Below are 23,563 nucleotides of genomic sequence, written 5' to 3' on the forward strand. Positions count from 1 at the left end.
TTCAAGTAAATGGATGAACATGGGTTTCATTTTCACTATTATTAAAAGCACTGGAAACCAAATTATGGAATGCGTCTTGTAAGATAGATTCCCCAAAACAGCTGAGTCTAATTTAAGATGATGTAGGATCTAAAATAATAAAAAATATTTTAGTTTTTATGAATCACAAAACAAAAATATATCACCTTTTAAAATTTATTCTGTATAATAATGTAATAACCAATATCCAATATCTTATGTGGTGGAGAGCTAAAATAAGTAGCTGCAAAGTGAGGAGTATAATAAATCAGCCATAATATTCCTTTCCTAAATGAGTCTGTAGACGTTCATTGAATTCTGGTATCTGATTTTGGGAACTATTAAACAAGTATATTATACAAATATTGAAAATAAAATCAATTTTTGATAAAATAACATTTTCTATGTATTTTATGAAAGAAAAATGTTTTTATTGATGAATTGACATGGCAGATACCATATGATTGCATACTATATAATAGGAAATAGAAAATATTAACTACTTTATAAAATGAACCAGTATATAATTACAATAAATATTTAAAGTTCTGATTTGATAAACTATACTTTAATGACTTTAATAATGCATACTGAATCTAAAGAAAATCACATAAAATCTTCATCTTAGATATAGTTTCCACTAAAAGTAGAAAAAAAATTGAATAGTCCTGAAAAATATATTCTGTTTTGTTTCTTTTAAGAGTAAGTATTGTTTACTAAACTTTGGTTTTATTTAAGTACATATCTACATACCATGTTGATGAGAAACATTTCTCAACAGAAAATATACTCTTAAGAAGAGTTAATGTTATTAAGCTGTAGTATTTTGCAGCAACATGCCTTTCATTATGAATATTATAAATATATGAAAAATTGCTTATTTTAGAAAAGGAGTTTTTAGCTTTTGATATTTCTTGATAATACTTTCTTCAATATTCTCTCCTCAATAAGGGGGCAAGACATTCTTTGAAAAGTGTCTAGGGAAAGGAAAAGGTGAAGACTGCCTCTGTATAATATATTACATTTTAAAACATTTTTATAAGGATCAATATACCCTGATTTCTAATGTTACATGCTTCAGTGTTATCAGAAATAAGGATAAGACACAGAAAAACAGGAAGACATGGTCTTGATATATCAACAAAGGAGCTTCTCCTGCATACATTACCTTAATTGCATTTTGCTGATGCCCCAGATACTTTTATACCCTGGCATAATGGCATAATTAGATTCCAGTTGAGTCATGGCAATGTCTTTTCTGTAAAATGAGAGAAGAGTCATTTTGAAAGGTAAAGTGGGGAAGATAATCTACCTGATGATGAGAAAAAGGCATATGGAAGTTGAGAATCTGAAAACTAATGCTCTTAAAATTATAGCCCAGTGTGAAGACTACATCTATACCTGACCTGTCCCAAATCTGGCCTTTTTTTTCTGCCACAGATATATTGTTATTTTGCCATTGCTTTCTCAGTATGATATTCAAACCTTGCTATATTTTCTTCTTTGTATATTTTAACTTCATCTTTGGAAGAGAAAGAAAAAAAGAGCCACTTTTATTCATAGCTGTCCTTGAAAGATAATGTTCATGACTTCACAGTCAAGGTCTCTAGCAATATTACTTACCACTACCAAGATACCAATACCAACTGGAAATGGCAACAGACCCAATTATGATACTAAGATAATGACTATATTTGAGTACATCTTCTTTAAAAAAATACTTAACATCCTTAATATTTAACATCCTTAAAGAAAAGAACTTTCAACCCAGAATTTCACATCCAGCCAAACTAAGCTTTACAATCGAAGGAAAAATAAAATCTTTTGTAAATAAGCAAGTACTCAGAGATTTCATTACCACCAGGCCTGCTTTACAAGAGCTTCTGAAAGAAGCATTACACATAGAAAGGAACAACCAGTATTAGCCTTTCTAAAAATATACCAAAAAGTAAAGAGTATCAACGTAATGAAGAATTTATATCAACTAATGGGCAAAATACCCAACTAACATCAAATGGCAATAATTTTAAATTTAAATTGACTAAGTCCCCCAATCAAAAAATATAGCCAAAACCCATCGGTATGCTGCATTCAGACCCATCTTACATGCAAGGATACATAAAGAGTCAAAACAAAGGGATGGAGAAAGATTTGTCAACCAAATGGAGAGCAAAAATAAATAAATAAATAAAAAGAAGAGGTTGCAATTCTCGCCTCTGATGGAATGGATTTTAAAGCAACAAAGATCAAAGGAGGACATAATGGTAAAAGGATCAACACAACAAGAAGAGCTGACGATCCTGGATATGTACGTACCCAAATACAAGATACATAAGACTTGTAAAGAGACTTGGACTCCCACACAGTAGTAGTGGGAGACTTCAACATCAATATTAGATAGATCAATGAGACAGAAAATTAACAAGGATATCCTGGACTTGAACTCAGATCCAGAACAAGTAAACTTAATAAACATTTATAGAACTCTCCACTTTAAACACACAAGATGTGCACTCTTATCAGTACCACATCACACCTACTCACAGGTTCAAATGAAATATTGGTTGGCCATTATTAAGCACGATGGTATAAGGAAGGTTTCCAATACCCATTTTTAGATTGCATTCTAGCCTGGGCAATTAAGCAACACTCCTGTCCTCTCTCCCTCCTCCTTTTCCTCTTTTTTCCTCTTCTTCATTCCTTTTTCTTTCTTTCTTTCTTTCTTTCTTTCTTTCTTTCTTTCTTTCTTTCTTTCTTTAAACAAACACAAAAAAAATACAAAATACATCTACATAACAGAAAATAAGAAAATACTGTAAGAAAGGAGATAAATACAATCATTTAGAAATAACTTGTGAGCATTTTTGGAGTGTCTATTTTTCAATCAACTATCTTTTATCTATCTTTTATGTATGTAAATAAATCTATGCTTAAAATTATACAGTATAAACTGTTTTGAATTTAATTTTACCTCTCCAGCACATTAAGAACGTCTTTCCATGTTGATAAGTGCACATCTACAACATAATTTTTAATGGCTGTAGAATATTTAATTGTATGAGTAAATCAATTTAATCAATGTAGTACAGTTGAATATGTTATTTTCAATTTTTTCAAAGCTCTAAAAAATATGTGATTAATATCTTTGTAGCTACATCTTTTAATACCCCATTAGTTATTTCCTTGGAAGTTTTTTCTAGAGAAGCTATTTCTGTGTTAAAATTAAAATCTTTGGATACATAATCTCCAAAATGGTTATATCAATGTACACTCCTATGAGAAAGGTCTCCTTGGAGGCTTCTATACTTTACTTAAGAAAAGTTAATACACCAGCTTTGGTAAAAAGTGGTATTAAAGTTAAGAGAGTGTGTAAGTAACATACTTCTTTATGTTTGTATAAATAATCCATTGTAGAAGAAAAGGAAAATTATAGAGATCTTTGGTTTTCGTGCCTGCTCAGTAATCTCTTCATAGCTCTTGTATTTTTAGGCTTTACAAATAGAGTTTTAAATATCAACTGATTGGAGGCAAACATATCAAGATAATTATTATGCCACATATGAACATGTTTTGCTCTCAGCATCTGTATAGTTTAAAGCTTTGATTAGTTGTTCAAACTGTAAAATCCTGAAGGTTGGCTTATTTCCTTATTCAAAGAACGTTTGTTAGGAAGTTTGAACATCAGGAAATAGCAGAGGCAGATTGAGACAAGCAAACTATTTACACAGTGCAGAGAAAAACTTGGTTTTATATTCTTTATTTAGAATCACTATGAGGTTAAGCACCGGTGTTCCCAGTAAGTACAGTAGATAGTTACTGCCTAAAAAAATTATTGGCAATGATGAGGATAAAAATAGGATCTAAAAAGAGGTTGTGACATTTTCTTCCTTAAAAAGCATGGAATAAAGACTTAGATTGTCACTAATAGAGAAGCTGTAAGTATGACTGAAAGGGACACTATGAAATAACCAACATGGATTAATAAAAAAGACTGTCTAATGGCATAAAACCAGGGAAGCACATGTGAATAGATGGGAGTTTATTGGACTTGTATTTGGACTCGAGTTACTCATTTATTAATTCATTTAACAAATATTTGTTGAGTATTTACTATATGCCAGAACCTGAACTAGGTACTTGAATTTAATGGTGAGCAAAACTGACATAATCTTATTTTCACAGAACATAGAATTTAAGGAGAAAGATGGACATTAAAAAGTGAATACAGTGTTTTTAGTTTCAACATATATAGACCTTAGAAATCTTCATTTCTGTCTTTAAAACAAGAACAAAATGGAACAAACTGAACATTAATGACTTTTCTTGGACCCATCAGAGAACTGAATTCACAGGGTACCATAGTTCAATCTGGAAAGAAAGGTAAATCTGGGGAGTTACAGCAGAGATTTGCTTCCCTGGAGCAGAAATTAAACTGGTAAGAACATATAAATGATGATGTTGATAATTCTTGACATATGCCAATTTTAAAGAAATTATTTAAAAGGTCACCAGATCCCAGATGGAATTCAGAATCTAACTGTATTACAAATGTACGAAACAACCACTGCACTGAAAGTACTGGGGAAAAAAGTGCCAACCTAACTAACATTGGAAATGAGTGGAATCTGTAAGACAAAAGGCAGAAAGAACTGCAAGTAAGCACTGTATGCTAATTGGTAAAGCTGTCTCCCTCAGGAGTATGAGGTAACAATTTGATATCACTATATGTGTATAGCAGAATTGAAAAACCAAGCAAATGGATGTAAATGGTGAGTTTCTCACTATTGGAATGGGGGAATATAGATAAACAAGAGGAAAATGATCCACGTGGTAATGGATGAGAGTTGGAAACATCAGTATAAACTCATGTTTAGTCTAATATAAATACTAGGCTGATGATGCTGAGAGTGTGGAAGGAGGCCAGTACACTTTGAGAGGAGAAAAAGTGAGGGTCCATGGTGGACCAGGCTGTTGAGGCCTGCTTGAGGCAGACTGTGCAGGACCTTGTCTACATATCACAGCATTTTCGTGTGTATCCTTAGGGCACTGAGAAATCATAGAAGGGTTTTAACCAAGGCATTGATAACATCATTTTGTAAAGATCTCTAGCTGAAGTATAGAGAATGGATTAAAGGAGGCAAAAATGTACATAGGTTAGAGCAGTTATGAGACTACTACAATGGACAATGTCAGAGGCAATGGCGGCTTAGTCCAGGGATGGGGAGTGGGGTGAGAGTAAATGGCATTTGAATCTCAGCTCTACCTAACTAGCAGTTTGCACGTGAGTAAGTTACTTGTCCTTATGAAGGAAAATTGAAAACACTTAAGGCAAATTGTTGTCTTACTTAATTTTATAGATTTTAGTCATGGACATCCTACAATCCATGCTAGTATTTATCACATGTGTAATTAACAATATTTCCCAATTCCTTCCCAGCAATTTAAGCAATTTCTTCTCATTAAAACCTATGTGAAAAGAGAGAATAATTTACTAAATCTTTTTGTATAATTTTTCTTTTACTGGAAAAATGTCATCAAAATACATAAATCTATGTATATTTTTGCCTTCTTTAATTCATACTCTATAAATTTAAAATTGATTAACTTTATCCTGTCTTGTTAAAAATGTGACATTCAGGGCCAATCCAATCATAGTTGTCTCTTAAAAATACTAACTTTCTTACAATTAGCAGTGTTCAAGTGTTATTTCAAAAAATAATGCTATAGTTTATGTCATAAAAATTGATTAGCAATTTCCCTAGTTAATAAAGCATCATACTCTGTTTCAATCTTTACATTTCAAATAAGTTTTTAGTGCTGAAATTCAAAAACAGTGACATCTTAAAGCATGACAGTGAGGAAAGGTTAAACAAGTTAAATTATTTACCTTATATGAAAAGAAAATGAAATTATGATTTGATGACTATTTTCCAGTAAAAGAAAAATTATATAAAAATATTTAGTAACTTATCTCTCTTTTCACATGGGTTTTAATGAGAATAAATGGCTTACATTTCTGGGAATGAATTGGAAATATTGTTAACTATGCATGTGATAAATAGTAGCATGGATTGTAGAATGTCCATACCTGAAATCTATAAAACTAGGTAAGACAAAAATTTGCCTTAAGTGTTTTTAATTTTCCTTCATAAGGACAAGGTGGTTGCATCAGAAGGCCCCTGGAATTCTCTTTCAACCCTTTCATTCCATAAGCGAAGGGACTAGTATCTTCTGATTCTGACTTGGTGACAGCTGCTTTTATCATGTTTCTTAATCCTTACAGTTATCCTGTGAGGTTGGGTAATTATTAATGCTTTATCCATATCAAATACTTTTTCCCTTTAGTTCTTTCTCCATACCCCAGAGAGAGCATGTTTTTCAATGTGAGGAAAATAACAATTGAGCCTCCAAATTGCTTGTAAATCTTTTTTATGTGTAGCAGTTAAACTGTTTATAGTCACAGACTCAGGTGCAAACATGAAACTTTATTTCTCTTTTCTGCTTGCTGGTGAAAACCTAAGTTTGCTAAGCTAAGGAAATTCAGTCACTGCCAGTTTAGAGCTCAGACTCCATAGCTTCCCTCCTCCCCTTTCTTCCCCTTATCTCCTTGAGTGGTGCCTAGAGTTGGAAGAGATTCTGCCCTATGTAACATCATGAAGTGGGTGACACGGAGATCCAAGATTATCTTCTGACCTTGCTTGCCTGTCCTGATGGGTGCCTTGTCCTAGCAGGTCCTGGCACTTCGCATCTGGGACTGCTGCATCTGCTGACAGTGTAATTTCTACCACAGCCTTCATTAGCTGGATACCATGGTGTGTATTAGCCTTGCCTCAGACATTAGCTTCTTTTGGCCTGCTGTGAATTTATCTGCCTCTCCTGGAGACCTGAGCGATGGTTAGATGCTTTGCATGTAGCTTTAGCTCTGAAGGAGACTTGGAGGGAGCATATCAAGCCCACTTTCTTTGTCTATTGATGCTACACCCATGCTCATCCACTCTCTGGTGCTGTTTGAATACAAGGCTTCTCTCAGAGATATGCATTCTATTTAGGCTAAACCTTGGAAAGAAAGGCTATATCCCATCCACCCTAGGATCCTTCTAAACTGATCTGCCACCTGGGAGTAAAATAGAGTAGGGAAGTGTGGCAGAGGCTTTCTCAGGTGCTCTACATTCATATATAACTCTTTTGCTTTTCTTTTTACGTTCTTGTCCTCTTTCTCCATAGCCCATAAAGGGTTTTAATCACCTGTCTGGGTGTTAAGAAAGATATTCTTGTGCCATCACACATTCTTCTCTGCTCTATGTTTTGAATTTTCCAGTCTTTGCTCTTAATCAATAATGCCAAGCTTTTAGAACTCCCACAAGTCCACCAGAAAATTCCCACAGAAAAACCAAGCATAAAACTATTACTTCTTTCAAATGCCTGGTTCTTGCACTGGAAAGTCACTACTTTCAAGACATTTGGGAACAAAAATTTCAAAATTTGACACTGTTTTCTTACTGGATTGCTTTATATTCTCTCTTCTACGGCAATAAATCTCAGCTTCATGGTCTATGTTTTTGTTTTGCTTTTGTTTTAACTAACTTTGATACTGAAATATACATATAGAGGAATGGAAAAAAATTAATAAGCATACAGCTTATTGGCTTACTGCAAAGTGAATACTAGTGATACCATTACTCACATCAAGAAACAGAACATTACCAGTACCCTAGAAATCCCTTAGGCTCTCTCCTACCCTAGATACTACTCAACCTTCAAAAGAACCACTGATTTAATTTCTAATCCTTTAGATTAAATTTACCTGCTTTTGAACTTTATGTAGGTAAAAGCATAGAGGATGCATTATTTGTGTCTGACCTCTTTAGCTCAATATGACATTTATGAGAAGGATTTCTATTGTTGTGGGTAGCAGCAGCTTGTTTCTTTTCGTTGCTGTATATTCCATTGTATGATTTCCCACATTATATTTATCCATTTTATTATTGATGAATATTTGGGTTGTTTCCAGTTTTTGGCTAATGTAAATAGTACTTGTAAAATCACTCTTGTCAATTTCCTTTGGCACACATTGTATCCATGTGTGTTAGATAAACTCTTTGGAATAGAAGTATTCAACTTTCATTTGCAGTACTTAGTCTAGACACAATATTATTCTTTTAATACCTGCCTATCTTGACTTCTTGCCTTCCTCTAATGCATTCTCTATACTATAGATGGAGTACCCTTCCTAAAATGAAGCCAGATCCTATAATTTATGTTTTTGTTTTGTTTTGTTTGAGATGGAGTCTCGCAATGTCGCCCAGGATGTAGTGCAGTGGCATGATCTTGGCTCACTGCAATCTCTACCTCCTGGGTTCAAGCAATTCTCCTGCCTCAGCCTCCTGAGTAGCTGGGACTACAGGTGTGTGCCACCACACCCAGCTAATTTTTTTGTATTTTTAGTAGAGACAGGGTTTCACCGTGTTGGCCAGGATGGTCTCGATTTCCTGACCTTGTGATCCGCCCACCTCGGCCTCCCAAAGTTCTGGGATTACAGGCTTGAGCCACTGCGCCTGGCTTAAGTTATGTTTTTAAACCACTTCAATTGGGTTGCATTGCTTGGGAATGCATTATAAACCCATTCCGTGGCCCACGGGCCTTCTGCGAGTTGGCTTCTGCTTGCTGCAGCTTTCACCCTTTGCTCTAGCTAAACTTTGTTCACCTTTTCTAAATGTGCTCCTTCACAGATGTTTACTCTGCTATAAAATCAGTTTTCTTTTACTCTTTGCCCATCTCCATCTTCATTCCTTTCTATAATTTTATCTGGCTAACTTCTACTTACTTCTCAAGTCATAGCTTGTCATTTCTGAGATAACATGGAAGGTGGAATTGTCAAATCCTGGGCATATGGAAAATCACAACCCTGAAGTGAAACATTGAGAAGTCTGAGCATGTCAACAAAGTCACCCAGGTCTGTTCTTCCCATACTAGGATGTGTATTAGAACATGTGAGGACCTAAATGAAGCTTGAGTGATATTACTTCCATAACGGGAGTCATTTCAGTAATGGAATATTTCTTTTATATACACCATTAATTAGACAGTTTACATGACATTTCCTAGTGAGCTATGTTCTATAAACTCATAAATTCCAGCTTTAGTTATAATAAGTAACCTAACAGTTAGGACATCTCATAGAAAGGACTCTCCCCTTAGAAAATACCATAAGCTCTATCATTAGTGTTTACAAAGGGTTTGACTGTGGCATCTCTTCCTAAAGGTTGATCCTTGGCAATCTTTTCTTTCTCCTGAAGGAAGAAAATAGATTATTGACCAGGCACAGTGACTCATGCCTGTAATCCCAGCACTTTGGGAGGCCAAGGCAGGCGGATCACAAGGTCAGGAGATTGAGACCATCCTGGCCAACATGGTGAAACCCCGTCTATACTAAAAAAACAAAAAAACTTAGCTGGGCATGGTGGTGAGTGCCTGTAGTCCCAGCTACTTGGGAGGCTGAGGCAGGAGAATTGCTCGAAACTGGAAAATGGAAGTTGCAGTGAGCTGGATCACCCCACTGCACTCCGGCCTGTCGATAGATCGAGACTCTGTCTCAAAAAAAAAAAAAAGAAAATAGATTATAGACTTGCTGATAATCCTTTTCCTCTCAGTTTCCTAATGTAAGCACTTATGACCCTTTAAATCTGGACAGGTATTCCTGCCAATATTTCTGTAGTTTTGAATTTTCTCCATCCAACTGATTGCTGAGGTATTATAACATCTTGGTTTGTTGTTGCCTGTAGCCCCCTCAATGCTGTGAACTCCATTAAAATGATGATTATATATAATTTATTTACCATTGTATGTCTGATGGATGGCAGTGTACCTGTGACATACCAAAGATTTAAAAACATTTACAAATTTGTATATCTGCTCCTTTAAACTAAGGTCATTTGTTTACTCAGTATAGAAACTGACATGCTGCTTTTTAGGCTTGAACAAAGTTTGTATTGACTTGAGTAGTTTTAGCATAGCAGAAAGGAAAAGATTTATGAGTTTCTTGTACAAACCTTGTCATAATAATTTTATTTTTATATTCTTATCAAATATTAGGCATAATATATGTCTTTGACCTTTTTGGAGTTATATTATTTATTCCCAAGCACATTTCCACTGACTTACAATTTTCTGTTTCATGATCCTTCTCTCTTTTTTGTCATTTTCTCACTCTTCTCTATTACTCTTATTTTCGATTTTTACCTATTTGTGATTTACATTTTCTTTTTGTATTTTTAAAAAAATCCATTTCCTTTCCTTAGTTTTTGTCACCTGATAGATATAATTTTAAAAATTAAATTTCCCCTCCTTTTGAATTCAATATTAAATAGTAAGTTTCTTGTTATTAAAATAATTAGGAGTTTAGAACTAGCTTTTTTCCATGAAGGCTCACCTCCAGTTTAGCCAGGAGGCTGACTGATAAGGTTATGATAAGCCTTGTAACACTAAGTGGCATTCCTAAATTATGCTAAAATATCTCAATGAAAAGTGATATATTCAATCATTTATCTGCATTCAAACAATAATACATTTCATAATAATATGTATGTAATATGAGTATGAGTTTACTTGACATCTAACATTTTTGATAATAATATGCGTTTACTTGACATTAACATTTTTCTGAAACTAAAGCATTGTTCACATAGGGAATCTAGCACTGACTGCTATCACATGCATTCTTTTGAATTGGACATGCCATTGCTTTCTTGTGCGTTGGTTTAATCATGCCACTCCTTTTTCTCTAGCATATTGCTCTATTCAAATTACTGACAAATCTTTATTCAGATAGCATTTATAATTACGATGGGTTTTCACTGAGTATGAATACATCATTTATGTCATTAGTCTACCTCTGATTGTATCTCATTAGCTAGTTTATTATCAACAATTAAAGTAGTACTACTTGGCATCAGTGAAATTTTAATTACAAATGCAAATATGGGCACTGAAATTATATTACAATAGTTAGCAATATGATGCTCATTTAGATGTTTTAAAACAAGTTTGCATTAATTTTGTTCAGATTATTATCAAAATAGATACACAAAAGTTAACAATTGTATAAACAACTCCCAGGCCCTTGAGACTATGCTTTGGATCCCCGGAGGGTAACACATATTAGTTTGAGAAATAATAGCCTCTTACTTTAATTCTTAGACCAGTGAATCTCAAAGTTTGGTTCCCTGAACAACAGCGTCTGCACCACCTGAGAACTTGTTAGAAATGCAGTTCTTGGGACCCATCCCTAATCTACTGAATCAGCAGCTTTAGAGATAGTACCTAGCAATTTATGTCTTAGCCTTTCTGGCGATTTTGATGCACAATAAAGTTTGAGGACCACTGTCCTAGGCTATAAGCAGATGCTCTTTGCCCTGGATAGAATAGGCAAGTAGGACAATATAGCTGTATGTATTCTAGAATATGCATGTGACTTGATGTACATAGCATAAATCATTAAAGGTTAGTATTCACATAGCAAGGTGACTATAGTAAGAAATAATTTTAAGTAATCAAAAGAATAGAACTGGATTGTTTGAAACACAAAGATAAATACTTGAGATGATGGATACTCTACCTGATGTGATTACTACAAATTGCATGCCTGTATCAAAATATCTCATGTAAACTATAAATATACACACCTACTATGTACCCGCAAAAATGAAAAGTAAAAAAGGCTAGTATTCAATCTCAATTACATAATGGGGCAGGTTCTTACAAGTTTAAAGCATCAAGAGGGCAGTAGTAAAACAAAAATGTTATTCTAAGATTGGAAGACAAGGGTACCATGATCTGGACCCCAAATCTTATGTATGAGGATCAAGCTAATCCAGGAGAGATTGAGGGTCTGGGAGCAGCAATGTGAAATCTGAGGATTAGGGGTTAATAACCAGCATCTATTGACAAACTGAACATAAATTCTAAACCAAGGGAAGACAGTATTTTGCTGACTTTTCTGTTGCCATAGAAAGTTCTTTGGACCAGCTGAGATCTGTTATTATTGTTATAGGATATATCTCTATTGTTCTTAAAGCTTTGGTTTTTAGAGGTATGTATGTTGAGGGCTATTCTATGAAGCTGGATTTAAAAATGTATCAGAATGTTAAGATCAGCGGCATCCATCTGGATGTCACCTTATCATTCAGGGTTCAGTATGAGCTTCACTTCTCTAGAAAAATTATCCTGACCCTATCAGGACAGGTGAAGGGTTCCTCCCATGTGCTCCATAGTGCCATGAAATTCTCCTGTCATAGAAATCTTGCACTGTAATGAAAGGGCCTTGTCATCTACCTATCTTCTATGGTAGATTATAAACTTCATGAGGAACTGTGCCGGGAATCCCCAAGATTTCTCCAACTTTGGTGATTCCCTAGCTCACAAGACTTTTCATACAGATGAACTCAAGGCTAAAGACTTATTACAACTGTGTAATAAGGATGCACAGCCACCAGATCATAAGGGAAAGAGACACAGGTAGATTCTGGACGAATCCATGTGTGAGCTTCCTTAGGCTTTCTCCAATCCATTAGGGCTTACACAGAACACACTCTGCCCCAGAAACGAAACAAAACAAAACAAAACCAGCAAATTGCATATGACATTTCTGCCTAGGCAAGCCCATTCGAGACATAGTACCAGGGTTATTATTGGAGGTTGGTCACATAAGCATAATCTGCACAGAATGTAATGAAATTCCAGATTCCCACAAGGAAAGAAGGTATACAGCATAAACTGTCTACATACAATCAAGCCCTTATCAATTAACTGTTTAATGAGAACACTCTGAGAGCCAAATTCCCAGATGCCAAGCAAGGGCCAACAGGCTCTTTCAAGGATAGCAGTGTCAAGCCTATTGTGTTAGCTCTTTTCTGCCCAGAGACTACATCTGCCATATTCTCTGCTATTTCTCTAGCAACTAGCATATTGCCTGAGACACAGAAAATCTTTAGGATTAAATACTGGCTAAATGAACTTCCTAAGGTAAAGCTGCTAGACCTGTACACATAAACAGCATGTTTCTGTAACACACAAAACATGTGTTAATTGACTTTATGTTACCAGTAAGTCAACAGGAAACTATGAGAGATAACGTTTTTGGGGAGTCAAAATTTCTCTGCCTATTTTCGACTGCATGTAGCGGGTGTGGGATGGGGTCAGCACCCTTAACCCCTGCATTGTTCAAGGGTCTGCTGTATAGGACTTGGGCTTATGTCAGTTGATTTCAGGAAGGTAAAAAGAGCAGGATTTTGCTTTGGATTAAATGCTGTCAGGAATCAGGGGTAATTCTATGATTGAGTATTTTTACAAATCTTATTTAGAGAAGGCAAAACAAAGGTTAAAACCACGATTGGTAAAGAAGTTGCAGTTATTTATATTAACTGGGAGTAAAGGATGTCTGGTATTTGTGGCTTCAATGGTGTTCATATTTTGTGTGCTCAGAGATAATTATGAAATGATCCTATTTTAGTCTTGACCCATCTTAGTCACAAAGTAGCTTTGTCCAGTGCTGATGTGTGAAACTACTTATGTTCATCAGCAGAACAACAAGGCCTACCTGGGAGTACCACGTCAGCTCCTGCATGTCGAGGACCCTTTTTCTTTTTCTCATGTCTGTAGCTGACATGGAACTGACACAGAGGGCAGTTGATACACATTGAGGGACGGTGTGAAGAAGTTGTGTTCCTACAGAAAATTAAAGTAATGTTTTTAAACAGGCATATAAATTTCGAGCTTAGGAGGAATACATATACTAAAAGAGAGAATTTATAGACAAAGACATCAACAGTTTGATGAGAAAATGCAATAAAATTACACTAATATTTCCTCCTTTATTTCTATGAACATATTATTTTCTTCAGTCCCAGAATCAGTTGGAATTCAATTTTGTGTCATTAATAGTTTGCAAAGTGCTTTCACACTCTGTGATTAATTTGATTCTTATTGTAACCTTGAGGCAAATATTAACCTAATTGTTTTTACAGATTAATAAACTGAGGCTCAGAGAGATTTAACAGATTTGTTCCAGAACACAGAATCAACTTCCACCAACAAATGAGAGAGAACTTGATACCTGATAGCAAATCTCATGTTCTTTCAAAAATAGCACCCAGCTTTCATTGGGAGAGACTTCTTTTATCTTTCAAATAATTTAACAAGTGGAATAACACCTTTCTTCGGTCACAATAATACCACTTACACAGCACTTCCAATGACTCAGAGACTGTCCTAACCACTTATATATTACCTCATTTAATTCTTACTATGATTCAGAGACTGTTCTAACCCTTTCACATATATTGGCTCATTTAGCTCTTACCTCCTCTGGGAGAGAGATGTTAGTATCACTGGAGATGAACTGGAAGCACAAAGGATGAGACTGAAGAACGAGGAGAAAATTTGCACAAGGTCACATAGATAATGAGGGTGTGAGATAAAGATGAAACACTAAGTCCCCAGCTGACTGAATCAGCCCCTCATGCCAAGGAGACCCCAGAAAAACCTTAAAAACTAAGTTTTCTGCCCATGACAAAATGGGAGGTGGGTCATGCCTCGTTATATGCCCTCTCTTGCTAACTGCCATTAGACTTTTTTCCTAAGGGTTAAACAGAAACCATAGAATGAAAGAATGGAATAAAAAACAAACAGTGAAAGGCTTACTCCACTGACTTCAACTGACTTCCTGGTGCTGTGAGCAAATTCCCTTCCTCTTGTGAAGTTTCCACACGACAACTACCAGCATTTCTTCCTGATAAGTGATCACCAACCACTGTGGGTCTGTCTGGTCCACAAACTATGGGCACAAGTTGCCTATGTGTAGTCTGTTTCACTTTTTGTTGTATAAAAGTGAATTTTACTGCATTTTAATGTTAAGTATCCACCCCCCAGTGAACATGGGATGCATGTAACATCCATATTTGCATACCACACATGCACATGACTTCTCCTAATGAATGAGTCGGGCCAAACCATCAAGCATAAAACTTCCATAACACCCTCCTTCTCTCAAAGTTTGTGCTTTTGGTCTCTGCTGGAGGCCACACTTCCCAGCCTGCAGGTTGCAACTCTCCATAAGAAATAAAGTTCTCTTTTTCAAATTTATAGATTTCATGATTTTAAATCAATGGAGAAATGCCAGAATTTAACCCCAAGTATATGGTCTCCAATGCTATAATCTGAACTGCTGTGATTTATAGTCACCTGTCTCCTCCAGATGTTTGGCCGGTGAGTGATTAAGCTGCTCCTGGCCTGATGAAATCATGGCTCTCTGTAAGGTCTCTGATTATCCTTTGTTTATCCCCCATCTTCTAGGGTTCACTTGCATCAAAAATAGCCCCGGCTTTTATTTAGTTTCTCATGCACTATTTCTGATGAGACATGTTTTCAAATTGTTCACCTCAATCCTGGCAGAGGAGGAGGAGAGAGAGAGAGAGAGAGAGGGAGACAGAGAGAGAGAGATAGATAAAGAGAGACCCTCAGGCCTATTTTTGTAAACTTGAACACTTTGGCCTTTGTCCAATTTTTCTGCCCAACTTCACATTCTTTGGCTGTGTCACTGCTCCAGCTCCATGCTTATCCTTGACTGTCATGACTGAACTAGTTTAGTTTAAACTAAAGTCTTCCTAGTTAAACCCCTCGTTCACTAAGTTCAGGGCCTGGACTCACTCCTGGTTCTTGGTTTTTAAGGTTTTTCTGGGGTTTCCTTTGCTATGAGGGGTATGTACTTCTGACTATTCCTTTCCAGCTGCAGACTACAGGAGGCATATCCTATAAATATGATTCAGACTCTGATCCCAATGATCTGTTCATCCCATGGGGCCTCCAGTGCCCTTTGCCTCCAGCAGACTTGTCAGCTCTTACTCCCTTCTCTGCTGCTGCTAGCACCATAGGAAAAACCACCTTCATCTCTTACAGAAATCACAGCTGTAAAAGTTTCCTCTCTTCTTTCTCTTTTGCATCTCTGTAATGATTCTCCACACAGAAGCCAGAATGATCACTGTTTGGCATAATTCTGCTCAAAACCCTCCAATGATGTCCTCTGAAACTAAACATAAAATCCAAAGCACATACAAGGCCTAGCAGGCCCCATGTAATCTTCACCCAGGCCTCTAGAGCCCACAGTGCTTCTGGGCTTCAGATACACTGGTGTGCTTGTTATTTGTTCAACACAGGCCAAGCATGTTCTTGCCAAAGGACCTGTACATTTCCCATTCCTCAGCTTGTAGTGTTCTTCTTCCAGATGTTTCCATGGCTCAGTGTCTCATTTCCTTTAACCCTTTGCTCAAAAGTCACCATATTTGTGAGGCCTTCCTTGGTGCCTCTAAAATAAAATTCCTGTTATAATCCCATAATCCCTTTGTCTTGCTACAAAGTTACTTTATCACTGTTACCACTACCCAGTATTACACTGTATATTTATTAATTTTTTATTGATTATCCCTCGCCTCTAGTAAAATTCAGTTGCTAAATTGTCAGGAACCATTTCTCTTTCATTCCCCACTGTCTCCCCAGTAGCTGTAAAAGTGTTGGCATATAGTAAGTCTTAAAAATTATTTGTGGAATATATTAGTGAAATTGGATTTTTTAAAATTTTCATTGTTTTCCCATTATTATAATACTCTGACACAGCACCTAGTGATCCTTTACTTCATTCAAACTACATCACCTGCAGGACTGATGTTAGAAATTACCCTCTTCACAACTGAGAGGTCAGAAATCATTCCCCAGCATGGCAGCAGTCACCAAATCAGGCTTGGTTGTCACATGCATCTGACATGAACCCCAGTTTAGTTAACTTACTGACTGTGTGATCTGTAAATCTTGGTTTCCACATGTTTACATGGAAACATTCACAATACACTTTTCATTCTATTCTAAAGAAGAGTGAATGAAACTCTGCATGCAGGAGATTGAATGAAAAAATATGTGCAGCCCATAGTAAAAGCTCAATAAAGACAACTTTGTTATTAGTATCATTGACTCTTCAGGGTGACTTGGAGAGAAAGCTCTATTTTAAACTGTTTTGTAGAAACCAGTTTTTGTTTCAAAGAAAAGGAGTGCTGTCTTCGTGTCAGCAGCAAATAACTTTTCTACAGTCACTTGGAAAGTTAACATCAAAAGTTGTTATATTGTGACGTGTATAATATGTGTGTGGGGAGGAGGGTTGGGCATGGGGGTATGTGTGAAATAGAAGACTAAGAGAATTACTTGATTCTGTTAACTGTTCTTGGTCCCATCTTTGGCATTCTAAGCACTGGAGTGGGGTTGATTGGGCATATAAAGAGCTGCCCTGATCTTTGAACAATAGACACAGTGAAGCTATTTCCACTGTCTGCCTAGTATAAGTTTACGGAGTCAGATTAGACAGGGCAATCTGTCTTTCTCCAAAGTACATTAAGAAAGCAACAAGACTGGGCCGGGTGCAGTGGCTCATGCCTGTAATCCCAGCACTTTGGGAGGCCTAGGCAGGTGGACCACCTGAGGTCAAGAAGTTTGAGACCAGCCTGACTAACAATGGAGAAACCCTCTCTCTACTAAAAATACAAAATTAGCTGGGTGTGGTGATGCATGCCTGTAATCCCAGCTACTGGGGAGGCTGAGGCAGGAGAATCGCTTGAACTGGGGATGCAGAGGTTGCAATGAGCTGAGATCTCACCAATGCACTCCAGCCTGGGTAGCAAGAGTGAAACTCTGTCTGAAATAAAAAGAGAAAAGAAAAAAAAAAGAGAAAGCAACAAGATTTAAAATATTTCTAAGGTAATGTTTATTCTTTATTGCAGGGGTCCCCAACCTCCGGGCCATGGATCGATTATCAGTCCATGGCCTGCTAGGAATCAGGCTGCACCGCAGGAAGTGAGTGGAGGAGCAAACGTTACCACCGAGCTCTGCGTCTTGTCAGATCAGCGTTAGATCCTCATGGGAGCGCAAACCCTATTGTGAACTGCACATGCAAGGGACCTAGTTTGCATGCCCCTTACAAGAATCTAACTAATGCCTTGATGATCTGAGGTGGAACTGTTTCTCCTGAAACCATCCCCTCACCATCTGTAGAAAAATTGTCTTCCATGAAACTGTTCCCTCGTTCCAAAAAGGTTGGGTACTGCTCCTTGTCTGCTAGGTACTGTAGTAGGAACTTGTGATAAAAAAAAATATATATATGGGTAGGATTCAGCTTCTGCCCTCAAGGAACTTGCACTTCAGTGATTAAAACAAGCATGTGAACAAACAGACTACTGTGCTAAGTGAAAAAAATAGGAATTTCATGCAATTATAAAAACGGCATACAGTAAGAAGTTATTCTCTATATGGAAAGCCTCCAATATGAGGTGATTTGTTTATTTATTTATTTATTTGAGACAGAGTCTCCCTCTGTCGCCCAGGCTGGAGTGTAGTGGGCCATCTCAGCTCACTGCAAACTCCGCCTCCCAGGTTCAAGTGATTCTCTTGCCTCAGTTCTTTATGACATGCATGGAATTATATATCTATCCTTGTGGATTGTGTATCATTTATATCTATGAAATCTGTCTCTCTCTAATCCTAAGGCCATCACTCTAGGTTAGGCTTTGAACCCCTCTCACTTGAATTATCACAAAATATGTCCTACTGATCTTCCTACCCTGAGTTTAGCTCCCCTCTAATTCATTCTTTAGTCTGTAGCTAGAACATAAGATTTTTTTTTTTAAGTAGATCTGATTGTGTCATTTTTTTTTTTTTTTGGCTTAAAACCTGTTAAAGACTTCCTGTTGTTCTCAAGATAAAGTCCAAACTCTCTAATATGGCTAATATGAGTTGAATGATTGGATGGATTAATACAAATTCAATGCTTTTCCTTTCTTGCATCAAATTCTGTACTGCAGACATACTGGCACTGAGCTCTATGTTAGCTCAGAAACTTTGCAGAGTGAAGTATTTCCTGCTCCGTGAAGAGGTTTATTCCCTTCTCCACATTCATATGGCTAACTACTACTTCTTGCTTTCATCCTTTCTTCAAGACTGGGCTATGTGCCTTGTTGAAGCACCTCCCCCAAACACCCACATTACTCTGTTATCCCGTGAAGGTAAGGGTAGTGTCTAGCTTGTTCTCCATTGTATCACTAGCACCGAATACAGTCCCTGGTACACAGCAGGGATTTAGAAAATGTTCCCTGATCAACTGACTGTTGTTTACATGTAATTATTAGAGTTTGTGATGCCTACGAGGGTATGCTGTGTTGTTTAAGTTTAAATATTGATGTAGTTTGGCTCTAGGTCCTAGCCAAAATCTCATCTAGAATTGTAATCCCCACCTGTCAAGGGAGAAAATTGATTGGATTATGGAAGTGGTTTCCCCTGTGTTGTTCTCATGATAGTGAATGAGTCTCAGAGATCTGATGGTTTTTAAAGTGGCAGTTTTTCCTATGCTTAGTCTCACTTCTCTCCTGCTGTCTTGTAAACAAGGTGCCTTTCTCCCCTTTGCCTTCTGCCCTGATTGTAAGTTTCCTGATGCCTCCCAGCCATGAGTCAATTAAACTTCTTTATAAATTACCCAGTCTCAGGCCTTTCTTGATAGCAGTGTGAGGATGGACTAATACAAAAACCTAGTACTTAGAACAAGCCCTAAATATACATAACAGTTTGTTTCCTTATGTGGACTGTGTAGGCTGCATGCCTGTAACCCCAGGGCCTAATACTGGACCGAGCACACTGTAAATGCTTAGAAAATGTTTGTGAAATCAATGTTGTATATATTATGGTAGCACTATTTTTAAACACATTCTAGCTCAGTTCTGACAGAAAGATAATATAGTGGCAAGAATGACAGCTTATATAAAGGAAAAATTCAAATTATTTTGCTTTCTTTAATGTGGATAGCTCCTGATTATAGTAGAAATGGTTTTAGTACCTGATTTACCAAATAATCTCCAGTTTTACCAAATGTTTCTTTTCAAGATATCCTGACTGTTTCTTAAGGGACACACAATGTCAATGTGATATTCACAGGGTAACACACACACACACACACACACACACACACAATTCTAAAGTTTTAGTAAGGTAGTATGGTACAGTGGTTAAGAGCCTGAACCTAAGGGTCAGGCAGACTTAGAATTACATGTTGCTTTTATCACTTATTAGATGTGGAAACTTGGTTAAATTTTTGAATTTCCCAAGTCTCATTTTATTAAATTGTAAGATGGCAATAATAATAATAATACCAAAATTTTAAAAGGATCAAAGTGAGATAAATGCTATACATAGCTCTTGGTATATTACATAGTATTTCAGAAATTGTGCCTCATATTATTATTTTCATTATTATTTAAAGATAGTACAGTTATGCATCATGTAATTAAATTCCTGTTAAGCAAAGCTCATTCTTTGTTTTAATACCTCCCTGAAGCCATCTAGGCATCCATTCATTCACTTTGAAGTACCTTAATATCACCTTGCAACATGTCTAAGATTTTAAGGAAGAAAATGTGAAGAATTGGCCTACAGTATTTCTAGTTAACAGAACTTCTGATGCAAAAACACAAAGATTATGCATTCTGGAAACAACTAGGGAAACCTTGTGGATATATCTGTAATGGAAACTTTAAAGTTATCAATATTGGAAACTCTATGGTGTGGATTGTAGCTGTTTTAACATAAACCGCAGACTAAGGCTCGTTTGAGATGGGGTAATCATGTAGATATTTTATGAACACTACCTCAGAAGATGAATGCTTAGAAATGACCAGTGGATGTATTGTGCATGAATGATGACAGAATGCAACACAACATTCTGACCTTTCATTCTATTGAGAAAAGTGGGGAAAAAAGTCAAAACTCTCCAGGTAAAATGTATTTCATATATGCATATATTCACACTAATGAAACAGTATACGTGAAATATGTGCAATTTTTATATATCAATTATACATCAATATGATGGCTATTAAAAAATGAATTTCCACCAAATTAAATTTTAAAAAGGTATGTTGGATTATCTGATGATCAGCAAGACAGAGTAAAGAAATTGACTTCCCCAAAGGCATTCTTTAAGTTCTGAGTAATTAATCATTTAGAAGGAACATCTGTTGCATCTTGAAATGAACTACTGGGAGAAAAACATTATCTGGAAAACAGAGAATTTGAACCTATGTCACAGGGAGTTTTACAAACAGTTTCCAAGACTACAATAAAAAAGAGATTTAGATTCAGCACTTGTGGCTACCAAACCAACATTCTGTGGCATCATGCCAATGTTATTATTTTTGTTCTATTATGAATTCTGATCTTTAAAATTCTCCTGAAATAATCAATCAGAAATAAACTTTTAATGTTACCTTATTTGATTTCATGGTGCCTAAAACTCTGTTCTTTAAACTTGGCATGCACATGTATTTCTTTTACTGAACTATTGTTGCATTGAAAACTAGAAGACCACCTGCTTGAGATTGACTCTCATTGGTATTACTATGTGACAGAAAGGTAGTAGGCTTGCAGTCAGCCTAATTTGAACCCTGTTTCTACCACTGACAAGCTGAGAGAATTTAGGTAATTTAGTTACTTTCATTCAATAGAATGGAGTGGCCTCATACATATACAGGGACTAATATCTACCTCTTAGAATTATTGTACAGAATAAATGAGCATTTGATGTGCTCAATTACAGAGTAGTTCTAAATGTTTTCCCTTTTATCTTCACAAAACTCCAGCCAACTCTAATGAAATCTCCTGACAAATGCCCTCAAGTCAGGACAGAAAGTGTTATGGGTAGAAATACATCTTGCAGTGGTCCACATGCATGGCTAGTGTCAAATTCTTTTTTCTGATGAATGGTATTTTAGAAGGGATCTAGTGTACTTGAATGATCAGTTTAGGGAAAAAAAGTTTATTAACCTTTCATTTGACATTTGATTTGTCTGTAAATAACCAAATATTTAAAAATGATATTTATTGACAGTTCCATGATCTTTATACACACTATTTCATTTAAAACTCAACATAATCAGACTTAGTATTTTTATCATCCCTAATTTATAGATGGAAGCCCTGAGATGAAGAGTCAGACTTTATAATTAGTAGCAGAGTCAGGGCTTATATCCAGCCTGTTTGATTTGAAAACCAGACACCTTTTACTTCATCACTTTGCTTCCTCAAATCATTCCTTTTTCACATACAGGAATGTTCAAGGCCACAGCATTATTTAGCAATTGCTAATCAGTATTATAATTCCACAGATTTTCTTTCCATTGCTTTGTCCTATGTTCATTTTTGTGTAACACCTGCATATTGTCTTGTGTGGCTTTAAAAGTATACATTAAACATCTACAGCTGTATGTGTCAATCACATGTCAATAAAATGGTTTAAAAATTAAGTAAATAATTAGAAAATTTGACTGCAACTTTATGTCTAAGTAACCCAAACTCATGTTTCTAAATTATATTCCTCCTCCCCTTCCTTCTCTCTTTCCTTCTCTCCTTCTTTTGGCCATTCTAATTCATTAAATGTTATATGTCTATATATACAAACATGTATGTATAGAAATGTAGCAAAGCACTCCAGCTGTGCATACTTACAAGTGTTAAAGTGTACTGTGCCATGGAAGGACACGTTCCAAAAAATGGCAGATTTGTAGAACATGAATAAATGATATATGGTTGGCTGGGTGCAGTGGCTCATGCCTGTAATCCCAACATTTTGGGAGGCCAGGGCAGGAGGACTGCTTGAGCCCAGGAGGTGAGACCAGCCTGGGCTAAATAGTGAGACTCTGTCTCTGAGAAAAAAACAAAAAACCTGGGTGTTGTGGTACCTGGCTATAGTCTCAGCTACTCAGGAGACTGAGGTGGGAGGATTGCTTGAGCCTGGTAGTTCAAGGCTACAGTGAACCTTGATTGCACCACTGTACTCCAGCCTGGGCAACAGAGTGAAATGCTCTCAAAAATAAATAAATAAGTAAATAGATACATAAATAAAAGATGGTTGAGTTGAGAGCTTGGCTGGGAAGCAAAAGTAGATAATTGCCTATATTATGGTGTAGGACACTGGAGAGCCCCTCTAATTGCCATCATGTTTGAAACGTCTATAATAAAGTTGTTCTTTTTTGTACTAAGCTGTTGTTGAATTCTAAAGCACTTTTGTGAAATAAACCATTCCAAAAATAGACTTTGTAGTGCAAGGAATAAAGCCTTATTCATTTACAAAGCCCTGAAATCTGGAACATTAATTTTTCAATATTTGTGGAGCCCCGATATGCAGTAAACACTGACCCGACCCCTGTCTTTATGGAGCTTACAGTCCAATTGACACAAGTATTATTTTATTTAGTCAGAGGGAGGAACAAGGGTGAAACTAGAGAGCTGTTGCATTAGTTTGTTTTCATACTGCTAATAAAGACATACCCAGGACTGTGCAATTTACAAAAGAAAGAAGTTTAATTGGGCTTACCATACCACGTGGCTGGGGAAGCCTCACAATCATGGTGGAAGGCAAGGAGGAGCAAGTCCCATCTTACATGGATGGTAGCAGGCAAAGAGAGAATGA

At 36.3% G+C, this 23,563-nt stretch overlaps 1 long non-coding RNA gene across 1 annotated transcript in view; it reads left to right on the forward strand.

The window, feature by feature from the left end:
- The window catches only part of LOC144579671 (uncharacterized), a 45,318-nt gene extending 22,094 nt beyond the window's left edge, over positions 1-23,224 (forward strand). The window contains exon 3 of the long non-coding RNA XR_013527811.1: positions 17,835-23,224. This is a non-coding gene — a long non-coding RNA (uncharacterized LOC144579671). The remainder of the gene's footprint in view (positions 1-17,834) is intronic.
- The last annotated feature ends 339 nt before the right edge of the window (positions 23,225-23,563 follow it).

The sequence above is a fragment of the Callithrix jacchus genome, chromosome 16 (genome assembly GCF_049354715.1).
Source record: "Callithrix jacchus isolate 240 chromosome 16, calJac240_pri, whole genome shotgun sequence".
Taxonomy (NCBI): domain Eukaryota; kingdom Metazoa; phylum Chordata; class Mammalia; order Primates; family Cebidae; genus Callithrix; species Callithrix jacchus.